We start from the raw sequence: 18,028 nt of genomic DNA on the forward strand, positions 1-18,028 counted from the left end.
TTGAATGAGCTTTTGTCAGCAAGCAAACTACTGGTTTTCCACGTATGGGATTGAGATTCAGAGGGTACATCTCTCCTTTTTGCTTCGATTTCAGTAGAATATTGTTCGTCTTCTTTTTAATAATCTCTGAGCCCTCGTCATCGAACGAAACCTTTAACCCGGTGCCGGCTACCAGTTGAGAAACATTGATGAGGTTGTGTTGTATACCTTCAACGTACGCCACTTTTTGAATTGAGAAATCACCATTGGTAATCATACCATAACCTTTGATTATGCCAAAGGAATTATTCCCATACTTGACACATCCACCATCTTGAAGGGACCAAAATTCCCTCAGTTCTTCCTTTCTTCCTGTCATGTGATGCAAGCAGCCACTGTCTATATATCATTCATCATCGAATTGCTCATCACGCATAACCTACAAAAATTAAGAAGATTTAGGAACCCAAAGTTTCTTGGGTCCTTGTGAGCCTTTTACTTACAGGGGATAGTAATAGAAACATCGACCAAAAAGGTTTGTTTTATTATTGTTGTTTCATCTTTTTTTTATGGTGAAAACTTTGATTTTATTGGATTTGAGTATTTCAGGTTCAGTTTTTGATTTGACGTTAGTAGTCTTTCGGTTCTTCACTTTGGATTCAAATGTTGTCTTCTTTTCATCTTCTGGAAAGAGCTTTCCTTTACCCTTTCGATCATTATGTGAGTGAGAGTGAGAAGGATGAGACTTGGGAGTAGTATTAGACTTTTGATCATTTCCCTTACTTGGTCGAGACTCGAAATCACCTTCCGTTCGGTTCCTCTCAATGGTTGATTTAGGACCGAAACCCTCCTTTTGGTTTCTCACAACTTGAGGACCGAAACTCCTTTTTTGGTTGTTGGCTTCCTAATGACTGAACCTTCTCTTCTGGTTGCTATGCTTCTATGGACCGAAGCTCTGTTTTTGGTTGTCTTGATTTTGAAGACCGAAACTCTTCTTTCGTGTGTCTTGATTCTGAGAACCGAACTACTGTTTTCAGTTGTCTTAAGTTTGAGGACCGAAACTCTTCTTTCGCTGTCTTTATTGTGTTGATCATGAGAAGCTGAGTTTGCTTTTGCTTCTTCCTTTGACTTAAAGGACTTATAATAGAAACCGTAATTGGGATTTTGAGATCGCCAAAACTGTTTCGTTTCAGTGAGATTCTTCTTGTATCTCAAATTCCGTTGATGCTTTCTTTCTGACACTTTTTTTGTATTTTTGTGGATGTTTTCCTTTTGCTTTGGTTTTTGAGCATGAGTTTCACTCTTTAGCGAACATGTCTCACTTGTTGTCATGACCGATTTGTCTGAAGATGTTTTGGTACCACTTGTGCTTGGCACATTAAATCGCATAGGTTCATTAAGTGCTTCTACCACATACCTACCCTTTACCCTCCATGATGTTTTCTTTGATAGACCTTCTGTTTCATCGACATTATCAATCGGTGCTGACCAGAAAAACTAATCATAACCATCAACATTATCTTCTTCTACTAATGTTATTAGTTCAACTGTCTATTGCTGAGTAACTCCTTTAACTGTATAAACTTGATTTGGAGTTGTTTGGACCTTTTGATATACGACAGCTTTGGCCTTGAGGACTTTAGTCTTGTCTTTTGATGAGCGAACGAAATCAACAGAGGTTTCAGAAATAAGATTTTTATTGGTTTCGGGTTCATCAACATTATCTTCTACTAATGCTATTAGTTCAACTGTCTATTGCTGAGTAACTCCTTTAACTGTATAAACTTGATTTGGAGTTGTTTGGACCTTTTGATATACGACAGCTTTTTCCTTGAGGACTTTAGTCTTGTCTTTTGATGAGCGAACGAAATCAACAGAGGTTTCAGAAATAAGATTTTTATTGGTTTCGGGTTCTCTCTTGACAAATTCAGAACAGTCCACCTCATCTTCTATAGACATTTCACTCATATCATCATCCTCATTGAATTCAGAAGTGTTTTCAATATCAATTTTGTTTTTTGAACTTAACTTGGCATTCAAAGAGTCAAATTTCTGTACAGTTTCGGTTTTGATTTTTAATTTGTCATTTTCATCCAACAAATTTTTGAGCATGTCCTTATGGTCTTTTGACTTTATGAAGGATTCTATTTTGTCCAGATAATTTTTGTAAGAGGGAGAGATATCATCAGAAGAAATAACGTTTTCACAGTTGTATGCATCGGCATCGATTTCATCCTCCTTGAACTCAAGGAAGGGTAAAATCATATGATGTATCTTCTTTCCTATATCACAATTAAGATGCAGTTGAGTAATGTTGGAATATAATCTTTTAGCAATTAAACAAAAAAAATCGTTGTTTCAAAAGCTTTAAATTATCTCTTTGCAAATAAATTGTTTTATCCCTAGACCTAATCAACTCCTTCTCCTTTTGCTCTATCCACATACGCCTTTCTTCACTCTTCGATGATACCCTGCTGATTTGATTAGTTAGGTTAGAGTTTGTGATGCGAGTTTGAGTTACTACCACGTATACTAGAAAATTTAGATTTTAATCCATTTAGTTCCTTTTCATAGTTTGTGATGGGGATATTTAAAGAAACAAGAATAGATTGTACCTTCTTGATCAACTCATCACATTCATTGATCTACACACTGACAAGTTTCGCTGCAAAACACCTGTCTTCACACTCTTTCGCTTCGTCTAGTCCCCCATCAGTACTATAACCTCTCATTTATGATACCTCATAGGTTACCATCCGACACTTTTCAGCAACATTCTCTTCGTTTACCAACAAATCCCTACCATGATTGGGCTTTCTCACTTCTTCATCTTCAGAATCAGTTGACCAAACTTCAACACAACCAACTTCATCATCAATAGTATTTCCCTGTACAATTAGAGCATTCATAGTGTTATTAGTTCCAGCTTTCCTCTTCCTAATTTCCTCCAACCGTCGTATGAGATTCGCTTCCTCATCATTCTTTTCATACTTCTTTCTCAACATACAATCTTTGGCAAAATGGTTTTTGCCTCCACAGTAGTGACAATTAAAACCTGAGTCACCACCAAGTTTAGCTTCCATCTTTGGTTCTTCGGTCAGAGAGACACTCTTTGGTTCCTCCTTCACCTTCTCAGCACTGTAGCTTCCCTTCCTTTTTTGGTTCTTATTGGCTGGGAATCTTCTTTTAATGAACTTCTTGGGATCTGACACCATTAAAGCATAATCTTCACTTGTTAGATCATATTTAGAAAGATCTAAATCTTCTTCTTCAGCAACAGTCTTTCCCTTGGAGATTAGAGCTAATGACCCCATGCTAGAAACCACGTTCGTTTCTTTAGTCACTACACTCTCATGTGACTTTAATATTCCCACTAGCTTTGCAAGAGAATAAGCCTTGAATTATGTGTGTGCCTTCAAATTCGACACTTCAACCATCCATTTAGGTCTAAGGCCATTCATAAAAATGTGACCTTTTGTTTAATGACTTTCCTTTCTATCCCATGCTTTATAATCTTACTAAAGAGATGATTAAAGCGATCGAAAGCTTGAATGAGCTTCTCTTCAAGCTTCTGCTTGAAGTCACCAAATTCTGAGAGCAATAACGTTTGAATGGAATGCTCAAGATCTTCATCTGTAGAATACAGTTCCTTCAACCTGTCCCATATCTCCTTCGCTGTTGTGCATGGACTCACCAATCGAAACGTGTCCGATTGTAAAGCAAACCTAATCATTCTTAAAGCTTTGATGTTGCATTGAAACTTCTCTTTCTCGTCTTGGGGAATGTCGTTCACATCATTAACGAGTTGATTATACTGCTTTTGAGTTTTGACAATTATTGAAGTGCTCGAATGAGCAAATGGACCAACTGTTATCGCCTCCCAGATCAAGTATCCATTATCTTCTGAACCAATCACATAGTCTTCAAAGTGATGCGTCCAGACCTCATAATCTTGAGTGTACAGTATGGGAATTCTCGTCGTCGATCCTATGTTGTTGGAGATATTGATTAGGTTTGACTGGGAATCATCCATGGACATGACTATGTTTGTATAAAAACCTGATTAAGATCAGAATTGTAAATAACTTTAGGGTAAGATTGATTTAAAGAACTACGTCAATTGAGAATGACGTCTCTAACAAAATCAATCAAAGAAGAAAAACCCTAAGATCTTCTTCAGCAAAAGAGATGTGTATGGATTACACAGTCTCTTGCTCTGATACCAATTAAAGAGTTAAGAAACTCTTAGATCGATTAGATCTTCAATAGGTTAATCAGTGAAACAAACAAACAAACACAGATAACACAAGATGGAATCAAATAATGCTTAATGATTCAAATATAGTCACGCCTCAGCAGAGATCAATGAAGAACTTCCACTGTAGAGCCGAGCTAGGGTTTTCAATACAATCAATGACCAAAATTACGAAAAGCAAAAATTACTTACTAAGGATGCATACATGCACCTTAAATACTAAACCCTAATGAAATAATCAAGGTTGGATAGGCGCAAACCGGATAACAAAACTGGGCTAAGGATAGAGCCTAATGACGCAACACATTTAGGTCGAACAAATGATTTTCGGAATCAAACAGTGCGGAAACTTTTGAGTTAAACTTGTGACTCAAAAACTAGAGATTCAATTGAAAATCAGATCTTCATAGCATTGATTCCTGCTCTGATACCAATTGTAGAAGTGTTTAATCGAGTATAAAAATCAAATCAGAGTAAAATACGAACACAAGAAGTCTATTATCAAACAGTGCGGAAACTTTTGAGACAAACTTGTGACTCAAAAACTAGAGATTCAACTGAAAATCAGATCTTCACAACATTGTTTCCTGCTCTGATACCAATTGTAGAAGTGTTTAATCGAGTATAAAAATCAAATCAGGGTAAAATACGAACACAAGAAGTAAATAAGATTTGGTTCAGCTCATATTACTTTCAACGAACAAGAATACAAAACTGATAGTAAACATGAGAAAACTCTACTATCAACTCTATGTTCAGCTCGTATTTATAGGAGGTTGAAAGTACAAAAAATACTATGGCTAAACATTAAGCTTCGATAAAAAGATGCCTTAGCAAATACATAAGGAAACATACGAAACTATCTATTACACAGACTTCGACATATTACAGGATACTTTGACTCTCCAAACATTCACTCATTTCTCATTCCTCTCTAAACATCAAGTGCTCGCTCATTCCTTTCCTCCAAAAATTCATGAGTTGTGTGTGGTTTCAAGGAGTTCTTTTCTAGCCTTCATAACTTGGTAAGTTGTTGTTAAACTCTATGGTTTAATTTCAATATTACACTAACAATCCATCCTCATGTAACTCTATTTTTGTGTTCATGCTCTTAGAACCACCTTAACTTCGAAAACCATCTCAAGGAAGCAAGTTAGGCCGAAAATCTTCACCATCTTCCCTTCCAAACCGAAAAAGCCCCCAAGGTGAGCTTCATACCCCTATTTTTCGAGTTTTTTTTTTGGGGGGGGGGGGGATACAAGTCTAGTCTTGTGAAATATCTTTGTATATTTGCTTGCATGTGTACGTATTTACATGTTATGTGTGTTGAAATGTTGTGAAATCATGTTAAAAGTCCATGAACTCGGAATTTTGGTTGAATCTTAAGTTGTTGGAAAAACAAGGTTATCTTGTATAGCTTATATTATTTGTTGTTATGCTTAAAAGGTTATCTTTGATGTGTGATAAAATCACCATAAAGTCAAAGAAATTTGTTAACACAAATTTTTGTCATGAAAACTTGAAGAAAAATGGAAAATATGGCAAGTTACAGTAAAAATGGTTACATTTGGATATATATATATATATATATATATATATATATATATATATATATATATATATATATATATATATATAATTTTTACTAAAACATGTAAAATGGGCCTTATATGACAACTTTAGAAAAAGCGGGCCTTTATTGACAACTTTAGTGAAAATGGGCCTTATATGGCAATTTCAGAAAAATTGGACATGTATTGACAATTTTAGTGAAAATGGGCCTTATATGACAATTTAGTAAAATTGGGCCTTTATTGACAATTTTGGTGAAAATGGGCATTATATGACAATTTTAGTAAAATTGGGCCTTTTATGACAATTTCGGTAAAATGGGCTATTTTTGACAACAATGGTAAAAACGTGCTATTTTCACACTTATGGTAAAAATTCCTATATTTTTATCACTTATAATTTGTAGTCGAAAATCTACACTGGTAACATTATTTATAACGTTAAATAATGAAATTCAATATTCACATAAATTCCGTTAAGGCTCTTGTGAGACACTCCTTCACTCGTATCTACCTAGCGTACATCGTAAGTCATGTGGTTATAACCAGAGTCTCCTGGAGGGAGAGCGGGATATTGTGTATAGATCTATACGGGGCTGACACCCTTACACCTGAGCTGTTTGCTACAGCCTGAAGAACGTCAAGACATGCGCTCTTGTCATATCAGCATGGTTGTAATGACTCACATAGGGAATAACATTGTCATTTTTAAATTTACGCAATACATTCACTCTACACGTTTTACGAAGTACAAAACTACGTGTCATCTATTTTGTACTAATCTCATCACTCTAGTCTTAGGGTTTTAGGACCACAATATTTTGTATAACAGAAAATATAGGATTTTTTGGAAACACTCTCTATGAAATTTTCAAACAAAGTATAAACATGCAAATACACACGATTTTAAACAAGACTCTCAAACTATTTTTATAGAAAATATTGGATTTTCTAGAGTTTACAAACTATTAGAAAGTTTTTCTTACAAACATGCTTATGAACTCACCAACATTTTATATGTTGAATCTTTTCAAAAGATTTGTATTCTTGGGAATGCATTGAGCAGGTTTTCTCAGCCATGGACATTTGACTTCTGTTGTATTTTTGGATTATCATACACTATGTTATCCTGGGATGTATTTTCATGACCAAATTTAATGTTGTAAACAATACATGTTGGTATCCTCAATGTATGATTATGATTGCTATGTTTCATTCATATTCAATTGTTATGATATTACAATATGAAGTCACCCGACCCCGGACGTTTCCACCGTCCCGGTTCGGGGGTGTGACTCAGTTAGTCCGGATTCGAACCCCAAATGGGGGAGAGCTGGTGGTTCAGGGGGAGAGAGCTCAGAGTGGTTCGTTATTATGCTCAACAACGAGGGCCAAACGCTATATTGAACAGGGTTGTTTAGGATTTGTCGCCTATTTTATGGATACCCGAGATAGGGGTAAGGCGGTCGTGGATGATGTGCAAATTGTGAGGGATTATCCCGATGTGTTTCCAGAGGATTTGCCTAGGGTGCCTCTAGAGAGTCAGGTTGAGTTCAGGATTGATTTAGTTCTAAGTGTGGCTCCGATATCTAAAACACCGTATCGGTTGAATCCTCCCGATATGCAGGAGTTGTCTACACAGTTGTAAGAGCTGTTAGATAAGCGATTCATTCGACCGAGCAACTGGCCATGGGGAACACCTATCTTGTTTGTGAAGAAGAAGGATGGGTTTCATCGTATGGGCATTGACTAACGCGAGTTGAATAAGGTAACAGTGAAGAACCGTTATCCACTCTCGAGGATCGATTATCTTTTTGACCAGCTTCAGGGTGCATCTTGGTTTTCCAAGATTGATTTGCAATCGAGTTATCATTATATGAGGATTAGAGAGCAGAATGTGCAAAAGACATCTTTCCGTACTCGTTATGGGCATTAAGAGTTCGTGGTGGGGGCTGTGGCTTTTGCCCTCAAGATTTGACGACATTACCTCTATGGAGTCTGTTGTACCATCTACATAGATCACAAGAGCCTGAGGTACATGATGGGTGAGACGAATCTAAATATGATGCAGCGCCAATGGTTGGATGTGGTGAAGGATTATAATTGTGAGATCCTTTATCACCCGGGGAAGGCCAATGTGGTGGCTAATACTCCCATCCGCAAGGCGGTCGCGGCTCTGATTAGGGGTATATGTTTGAGGATGACCGTTATTACTACACTTTTGGAGCGGATTCATGAGGCTTAGGTCGAGACTATGAAGGAAGAGCACCGAAAGAGTGAGCGTATTATGTGTCAGGTGGCTTCCTTCGATTATGATAGTTGTGGGTTGTTGACTTTACATCGACGGGTTTGGGTTCCGTATTGGGACGGTGTGTGTCAGGTTCTAATGGAGGAGGCATACAATTCTAGGTTCTCCATTCATCCTGAGGCGGCGAAGATGTATGGGTATCTCCGTCCTGATTATTGGTGGCCCTACATGAAGTGGGATGTGGCTTGATATGTCGACCAGTGCTTGACTTGCAGGAAAGTCAAGGCCGAGCATTTGCGACCTCATGACAAGATGTAGGCATCGGAGATTCCCTTATAGAAATAAGAGGATATTACCATGGATTTTATTACGAAGTTACCGCAGACTGCGTGCGGAGTGGATTCTATTTGGGTCATCGTGGATTGGTTGATCAAGAGCGCATATTTCATTCCGATTTAAGAGAGTATTTATGCAGAGAAATTGGATGAGATTTATATCAGGGAGTTAGTGGCACATCATCGGGTGCGGTTTTGGTGATTTGTAAGGTCAAACCTTGAAATATGATGATGTTTGAAATAAATCTCAGCATCAGCGTATATCTCAGTATCAGCATCAGCGTTTGAGCAGCTCAGCGTGTTTAGTTTATTCAGTGCATTGTAACAGATTTTGTATTTATCTTGTTTCCATAGTTAGCGTAAATTAGTTAGCTGGCATATCCCTGATTTGTAGGGATTGTCTAGAATAGCAGTATATAATCTTTTGTATAGGTTTGTGAATGGTTACCCCTTTCACAAACCCTAATCGCTGCTTTGTGCACACGATAATCTCTTTGATAAATTGGTTGATCTAAAGGCCTCTTCAATTGGTATCAGAGCGGGTTTCTCTTATCAAACAAATGGCTTCATCTTCTTCTTCGTCGAACTCATCAAATCATCCTTCTGCTAAAATTCCTCCTTTTGATGAAACAAATTTTGCTATGTGGAAAATAAAGCCTCTATATGCTTTAGAGTCAGTAGATGAAGACATGTTGGACATTGTCGAAAAGGGTCCATATGTCCCAATGTATCAGACTCTGAAAAACAACGTTCCTGATGGTGCTATGAAGAAAACACCTAGAGAAAACTGGACGGCAGATGACAAAAGAAAAAATGGTCTAGATGTTCGTGCTCGTGCCGCAATCAGCTACGCTTTGCCATACAACATTTTTGGGCTACTTCAAAATTGCATCTCAGCAAAAGAGATGATGGATACTCTGACTGTATCTTTTGAAGGCACTGAAGAAGTCAAGGCTACTCAAATAAATGATCTTAACCGAAGGTATGAACATTTTTTTGCTAAGAAAGGTGAAACCTTGACTCAAACCTTTAACAGATTCAATACTCTTGTTAATGATCTTCGGAGATTAGATCAGTTGAAGCATAGAACTGTTCTAGTGCAGAAGTTTTTGGATTCTCTGGGTGCAGGTTGGGAGAATCATGTTGATGTGCTGAAAAATAGTGAGAAGACCAACTCTATGGACTTACAAAGTCTGTATGGAAATCTTCGATACTATGAGGAATCCAAGCTTCAAAGAAAGGAGCTGATGAAAGATTCTCAGCGTGAATCATCTGTAGCCTTGTTCTCAAACAAAAAGCTAGTGTCAGATTCAGACACTGATAGCCATTCAGACACTGATTCCTCTAAAACTGACACTGATGATCTTGAAAAGGTTGTGGCTAGTGCAGCTTTGATTGTAAAGACCTTTGAGAAATCAGGCCGAAACTTATCAAAGTTTCAGAAGAAGATGGGTGGAAAGTTTTCAAAAAGATCAGAAGCTGATAAAAAGCATGGTATTGATAAGAAAGAGAAGGCTCAGTGCTTTAACTGTGGGAGCACTGATCATTTTGCAAAGGAATGTAAACAAAAAAAACAAGGCTCGGATGAATACTGGAAGCAGAAGTACAACAAGCTGATTGAGAAGCTGAAAGCAGAGAACTTGGAACATAAAGTTCTTGTTGCTGAAGAAGAAAAATGGAAGACTGATGAGGAGTCATTAGATGATGAAGTCAAGTGTCTAATGGTAAAGATAGAAGACACAAATGTTTCTGAAAAAGGCAAAAGTACATTTGATGCTGATATGTCTGATGCTGTTGAAAATTCCAGGAAGCACAACACTGACTCTTCTTCAATGTACCAGGTTAAAAACTTTGTTTCCTATTCAATGAATGAAAAAATCAAAATGTTTGAGTATTTGGGAGTCATTAATTCTAAGAAGAATCAAACAATAAGAGATTTGCAAAATCAAATTGATCTTCTTGAAACTGATATATCCATGAAAAATAACATTATTGAGTCCACTCAGGAAAATCTTAGAATCACTAGTTTGTCAAACTCATTTTTGTCTACTGGAATTGACAATGTTAAAGATCTTTTGATCAAAGAACAAATTGTGCTTCATACTTGGGCAAAATCTCACAAAAATGCTAATTATATTATTTCTGCTCAAATTCCACATTCATGCGAGAAAATTCATGGGGGTAATTTTGTAGAAGCTGAAAAAGTTTTTAAATCACGAGAAAAGGAATCTGAATTTTATTCCATGAATGAGATGAAAAACAATTTCAAAAATAAGTTTGTCAGTAACTCTTTTATTAATCAGAGTCTAATTGATGAATATTGTGTTACTAACTCTAATGGTGTTACTGAGTGTAATGTTGAAATTACCGGAATTGATCCAACCTCTTACCCTGCACATCTTGTAAGACCAACTCCCCTCACTGAGAATATTATTGCCTTCCTTATCTAAAACGGAGTGTTTCATGCTGTTCATGAACAACTTAAGCATTTTCCTGATTGCAATGCATCTGCGAATAAGTCCAAATCAGACACTGATAGCTCATCATCTATCACTGATCAAATTCTTTCTGACACTGAATTCAGTTGTGACTCAATGATAAACAAAAGGATTCAAAGCTCTCTTGGTGAATCTTACATGTCGAAATATGTTAAGTCCAAAAATTTGCTCACCAAGAAGAACTTTGGTACTAGAGTTTGTTACAGATGTGGTGATACCTCTCACAAGATCAGTGAATGTTCATTTGATAAATCATCCTCAAGAGCTGATAATATTAAAGTTAGAAATGAAAAATGGACTCTTAAGTCAAATTCTTTAAACTGTCTTCCTAAGGAGTGTTATAATCTATTATCAAATAACTTTGTGAATGACCCATCCTCGAATGGGTCAGTGTGTTCTAACTAGTTTCTCAGCACTGCAGGGTCAGGAGCATCTTTGGTACTTAGATAGTGGTTGCTCAATGCATATGACAGGATCCAAGTCTCTCCTGTAAGACTATGTCAAGAAAACTGGACCTGCAGTAACTTATGGAGACAATGGAAAAGGGTTCACTAAAGGATATGGAAATATCAAATGCAATAATGTGGTTTTTCAAAATGTTTCATATGTAAAGGGTCTCAAACACAACCTTATCTCCATCAGCCAATTGTGTGATGTTGACTATGAAGTTCGCTTTACAAAGAAGGAAGGTAGAGTTGTCAACACTGACAAGAACATCGTACTTTCAGCAAGTAGAAAGGATGATATATATGTTCTTAATATGTTCTCATGTGACAAGGCGCTGATGCAATGCTTCTTTACAAAGTCTCAGACCAATCTCAGCTGGATTTGGCACAAAAGGTTCTCTTATCTAAACTTTAAGAACCTATCCAAAATATCCAATCAAGATCTAGTCAGAGGGCTTCCAAAATTCAGCGTTGTTAAAGACAAGATGTGCTCAGCTTGTGAACAAGGAAAACAAACCAAATCATCTTTCAAATCCAAGTCATGTTCAAGTATATCTGCTCCACTTCATTTACTCCACATGGACTTGTTTGGACCTATTCTTGTCCGTTCTCTAGGTGGAACTAAGTATACTCTAGTAGTTGTGGACGAGTTCACTTGATTTACATGGGTGGTTTTCCTCAACAAGAAAAGTCATGCTGCATAGGAAATAATATCACAGATTCGTAAAAATGAGACACTGACAGGTATCAAAGTTAAGCAACTAAGGAGTGATCATGGTACTGAATTCCGAAATTCAATTCTTGAACAATTTTGTGATCACAAAGGCATTGGGAAAAACTTCTCAGCTCCTCGTACTCCTCAACAAAATGGAGTTGCTGAACGAAGAAATAGAACACTGATTGAGGCAGGAAGGACCTTAATGATTCACGCTGGTCTTCCTATGTCATTTTGGGCTGAAGCTGTCAATACATCGTGCTTTACTCAGAATCGATCTCTAATTCACAGGATTTACAAGAAGATACCTTATGAAATGCTGAAAAGTCGAAAGCCAGACGTATCCTTCTTTCACGTGTTCGGATGTATTTGTTATATTCTAAATCAGCGTGACCCAAGATCTAAATTTGAACCTAAGGCTGACAAAGGTATTTTTGTTGGGTACTCATCTATTTCAAAAGCTTTTCGTGTTTTTCATGTGAACAGGCAATGCACTGAAGAATCCATTCATGTGAAGTTTGATGAGGAATCATACACTAATGAAAAAGTCACTCATTCTTCCTCTGTTTTTCAAGAGCTTCTCTCTTGCCCATTTGACAAAGTTCCTCTTGCTGGAGATGAAGCTGATACTTCTGATTCTATCGTTCCAGTTATGTGTTCCTTGAATCAAGATACTGCAGCCAGATCATCAAATAATTCATCAGATGCTGATGAAATCCTTGAAGCTGAAGACTCTCCTACAACTGATAATTTGTCAGTGTCAAATTCTCCGGAATCAGCATCAGTTTCTGAACATCGATATCATCCTGTTGATCAAATTATTGGGAATATTCATGATGGTGTCCGAACCAGATCTCATGTATCCAATAACTTTTGCATGTATGTTAATTTCGTTTCAATGATATTACCTGACAAGATACATACAGCTCTTCAAGATGCTGACTGGATTAAAGCCATGCAAGAAGAACTGAATGAGTTTGAAAGGCATAAAGTTTGGACTCTTGTCCCAAGACCATCAGGAAAGACTATCACCGGAACTCGCTGGGTCTATCGCAACAAGGTTGATAAAGATGGAATCATTACTCGCAACAAGGCAAGGCTTGTCGCTCAAGGGTTTACTCAAATTGAATCCATCGACTACGGGGAAACCTTTGCTCCAGTTGCTCACATTGAAGCAATCAGACTGTTTCTCGCATACGCATCCTACATGAATTTCATTGTCTATCAGATGGATGTGAAAACAACATTTCTTCATGGTGTGTTAGAAGAAGAAGTTTTCCTCCATCAGCCCCCAGGCTTTGTTGACAATGATCATCCTGATTATGTGTACCGATTAGACAAAGTTGTTTATGGACTAAAGCAAGCACCCAGGGCTTGGTATGAGACGCTGACATCGTATCTTCTTGAAAATGGATACAGACGAGGAGCAATCGATAATACTCTCTTCATCAAAAACAAAGGCTCAGACATGGTTCTTGTTCAAATTTATGTCGATGACATCATTTTTGGCTCTCCAAATGAGAAACTGAGCAAGGAATTTGCATAGATCATGTCTCAAAGGTTCGAAATGAGCATGATGGGGAAGATGACCTTTTTCTTAGGTCTTGAAGTTTAGCAACAAAAATCAGGTATTTCTATTTTCCAAAGTAAATATATTTCTGACTTGCTTGCTAAGTATTCCCTCAGTGACTGCAAACCAGCCTCTACTCCAGTGTTCAAGTCTGATAAGTTGCACGCTGATCCAACTGGAACTGATGTCAACCACTCTTTGTATCGAGGAATGATTGGATCTCTTTTATATCTCACGGCAAGTCGTCCTGATATCAAGTTTGGAACCATTCTCTGTGCTCGATTCCAAGCTAATCCGAAGGAATCCCATCTCATGGCCGTCAAACGTATCTTTCGATACTTGAAAGGGACTCAAAACTTAGCACTGTGGTATCCTCGCGACTCAGCATTTGAACTTTTTGGATACACTGATTCAGACTATGCAGGATGCAACTTATACAAAAAGAGTACGTCTGGTGGATGTCATTTCCTTGGAAATCGTCTCATCAGCTGGTCTAGCAAGAAGCAAACATCAGTAGCCATCTCGACTGCAAAAGCTGAATATGTTGCAGCTGGGAGATGTTGTGCTCAGCTCTTATGGATTTAAAATCAGCTTCTAGACTATGGGATCTAATTCTCTAAGACTCCCATATATTATGATAACACCAGTGCCATTCAAATCACACAAAATCCTGTTCAGCACTCAAAGACAAAGCATATCGAAATCAGACATCATTTCATCAGAGATAATGTTGAGAAGGGAAAGGTTGTTCTCGAACATGTCAAAACTTCAGAGCAACTTGCTGATATCTTCACCAAGGCACTGGATTCTCAAACAAATGCTTACATTATTGGAGAACTTGGAATGATTACTTTGTAATTAATTTTGCTGATTTATTTTGCTAATGTTTGGTATTGTCTTATAAGCTGATGTACATTGTGCTGATAATGACATGCTGATGATATTTGCATACTGAGTACTTGGTTTGATCTCCTATCTTTCTCTCTTCTTCAACTCTTCTAAACTAAAGTTGAATGATTCACTGTATTAAACCATACACTGATAACAACTTGAAACTCTTTGCCGATGGTTAGATCAAAACACCAAGATCTATCACACGCAACTATCTCTTCTTACCAATCTTACACTGATTCTGTGATTCAGTGTGACAAAACACACGCTGATGAGAATCTAAAAATCTTTGCCGATGGTTAGATCAAAACACCAAGATCTATCACACGCAACTATCTCTTCTTACCAATCCTACACTGATTCTGTGATTCAGTGTGACAAAACACACGCTGATGAGAATCTAAAAATCTTTGCCGATGGTTAGACCAAAACACCAAGGTTTATCACACGCAACAATCCTTTCTTTACCTTCTTCTCATTCAGTGTCTAATGATTCAGTAAGATAAACCACTCACTGATAAAGTCACAACACTCTGTGTCGATGGTTAGATAATGCAACTAGTATCTATCACACGCACCAATCTCCTTGCTAGCCTCAATTGAGCAAGTTGTACCTTGAATTGACGGAGAAATACTTTCAGCATGTAATTTTTGTGACACTGATCTCAGCGCTTCCGCAAACACTGATTGACGTTTCATCTTTAGTCAACGGCTCTTTTACCCAACGACTATTTTTTATCTGACAGGTTGTTACGATACGCCGTTATTTTTGAAGAAGATAATCATTACCTTTTCAAAAGGCCTGTTTAATTTCATATTTAAACCTCTTCTCACCCTTATTTCAAACTTTCCTTCCACAATCTAAACTTTTTTCACTTATACTCAAAACCCTAAAACCCAAAAAAAAAAAAACTCTCTAATGGCTGCTTCTTTGTTCACCTTCTCTTCTACTTCACGAAGGGTAATCCCTGCCCCAAACTCTCCTCCTCTCCCAATATACATCAAAGCCACCAACGTTGTTTTTAACCGTGATATTCCAGATGTTCATAAAGGTCTTGGACTCGATGATTTTGTTAACTTCTTGGCCTCTTTCCATCTTCGTTACGCCATCAGTGACACTCCATCTGAGTTCTTCCCTGAACAAGTCTGTGAATTCTACTACACAGCCACAGTCAACGATGAAAACAATGTCATCACCAGGACCATTGGTCGTGGAAGACATTCTGTCTTTATTACCGCAGAACTTCTCAGTGATGCACTCAGGTTACCTATCTTTGAACCTTTCTCTGAACTTCCTTCTATTGAACGGTGTAGACGTCTATTCGATCAACTGGGATATGATCACTCAAAGGCTGGTGCTTAATCGGCTCTTATTTTGCGCCAATGTATGACCCCAGGATGGAAATTCTTCACCGGTGCTCTGTGCAAATGTGTGGGTCACAAGTCTCGAAGTGGTGATCAACTGAGTAATTATGAGCAACAAGTCGTTTGCTCACTTCTTCTCAACAAAAGACTTGATTATGGAGCCCTATTCTTTGATCAACTTGTTTAGCTTCTTCATGCAAATATACGCGCTGATCACGTTCCCTTTCCACGCTGGATTGCTCTTGTGCTTGATAAATTTTTTGCTGCAGACTACTTTTCACACCCTGGAAATCCCATCCAATGCCCTCGCATGTCTATTCGAATGTATCAAGATGATCCCCTGGATACTGACATCGGAATCTCTGATAGGATGAGAGAATGGATTGCAAATCCATACACTGTTCCTTCTCTCACCACTGATACTGATGAAGGAGGCGCTGATGGTAACCATGAAGATCATGCCGGTCAAGAGGATGAACCACATGATGGTGGTCATTTCTCTCCTCAACTTTCTCATCATATCGTCTCTGTTACTGATAAAGTTCCCTCAGCTCAAAAGGATTCATTGAGTCAGGGGGAGCAACAATTTCAGGGGGAGCAACCATCTCGGGGGGAGCATCCCTCACAGGGGGAGAATCCACCCCAGGGGGACCAATATTCTCCGATAATGCCTCCTAGCTCACCAGCAGCTCCAGCTACTTCATTTATTCAAATTCCAGCCTCAACATTTACTGAACTTCTGACTCTGACTCGGGACATGAGTCAGCGTCTTCTACGCATTGAGGCTGATGTTCATCAGCTAAAGGAAGTTCTCCTACATACTCCTCCCTCTAGTCCCCAATCTGATGATGCTAAAAAAGGGGGAGATACTGATGATGATGCTGATGTTGATGATAATGCTGATGGTGAACCAAAAGAGAGAGACACCAAACCTGTTGACAACACCATTGTTCAGCCTGAATCACCAAAGCCGACGCATGAGTCTGACTCTGCGGGGCCTAATAGTCCAGCAGCTACTGAAAAGCTGGTTGAAGATAGTGAGCATGATGATGAACCAGATGATGAATGTCAAATACTGGATATGAACTTCATTAATCCCCTTATTCCAGTTCAAGAAGAAGATTCAGATGATCTTGATAATGAATCTCAAAGGCCAGACATGAAATTAGTCGATCCTGTTGCTGATCCAATTATTCCGGTCCAAGGAGAAGATTCAGACGTTGCCAGTGAAGATTCTCATCCGCTATCTCGAAAGCGTAAGGTAGCAGATACTGACTTGGCTCATTCTCAAACTGATACTTCTCTGCCTGGCAAGAAACCCAAGTCCATAGTCAGTATATCAAATTTGGCAGCTGAATGGAACATGTCTCCTGATCAAGTTAAACAAATTCTTGATGAAGCTAATCAAGCTCAACTTCTAAAGAATATTGCTCAAGCTGATGAAACTCTTATTCAGCATAAACTTCAGGCCAAAGGATCTTTTGAAGCTCAGATGCAGAAATTCTTGGAATTTCAGTCCAAATCTCAATCTTCTCAGCCTTCTCCTAGCAGCAGTAAGCCTAAGACTGACAGTGTTCTTGACAGGATTGATCGAAAGAGGTTTGAAGACGTTTTTAAACGACGACTGTGTGGTGATAAGATCATCAAAGTTAAAGCTTCCAAACCACGCAATGAGAAAATTCTTACGTTGCTGATCACTCGTCAAGGTCCTCAGCATTCATACACTGAAGTTGTCAAGAGGGATGAGCTGATCAAATATGGATATTCTGAATGGATGGAATTACTCGAATTGGCATCCAAGCAAACCTCAACTCACTCCTCTGAACTGACATGTGCTCTTCATCTGCTGATCAAGAAAGTTCAGCGTTTGGATCTTGTTCCTAAAGAACGACCTCAACATCAAGGCCAAAGGTCATCTGTTCCTAGAACTCGAAGAACCAAATTTCAAGTTGATAGTGAAGATGTGTTGGTTCTGGACTTTGGTGCTGGTGGAATAAACAATTCTCTTCCTGTCAGTGTTCACCCGGTTCAGCATAAATTTATCTCAGTTCCTAAACACGGGATGTTCTATCTCAATAAAAACAGAAAGATGTGTTTTCAGCAAACTATTGAGATCCCAAAGGCTCCAACCTCTCATCTCGTTGGCTTAAGGCAA

The sequence above is a fragment of the Lactuca serriola genome, chromosome 4 (genome assembly GCF_051521515.1).
Source record: "Lactuca serriola cultivar US96UC23 chromosome 4, Lser_US96UC23_V15, whole genome shotgun sequence".
Lineage (NCBI taxonomy): Eukaryota > Viridiplantae > Streptophyta > Magnoliopsida > Asterales > Asteraceae > Lactuca > Lactuca serriola.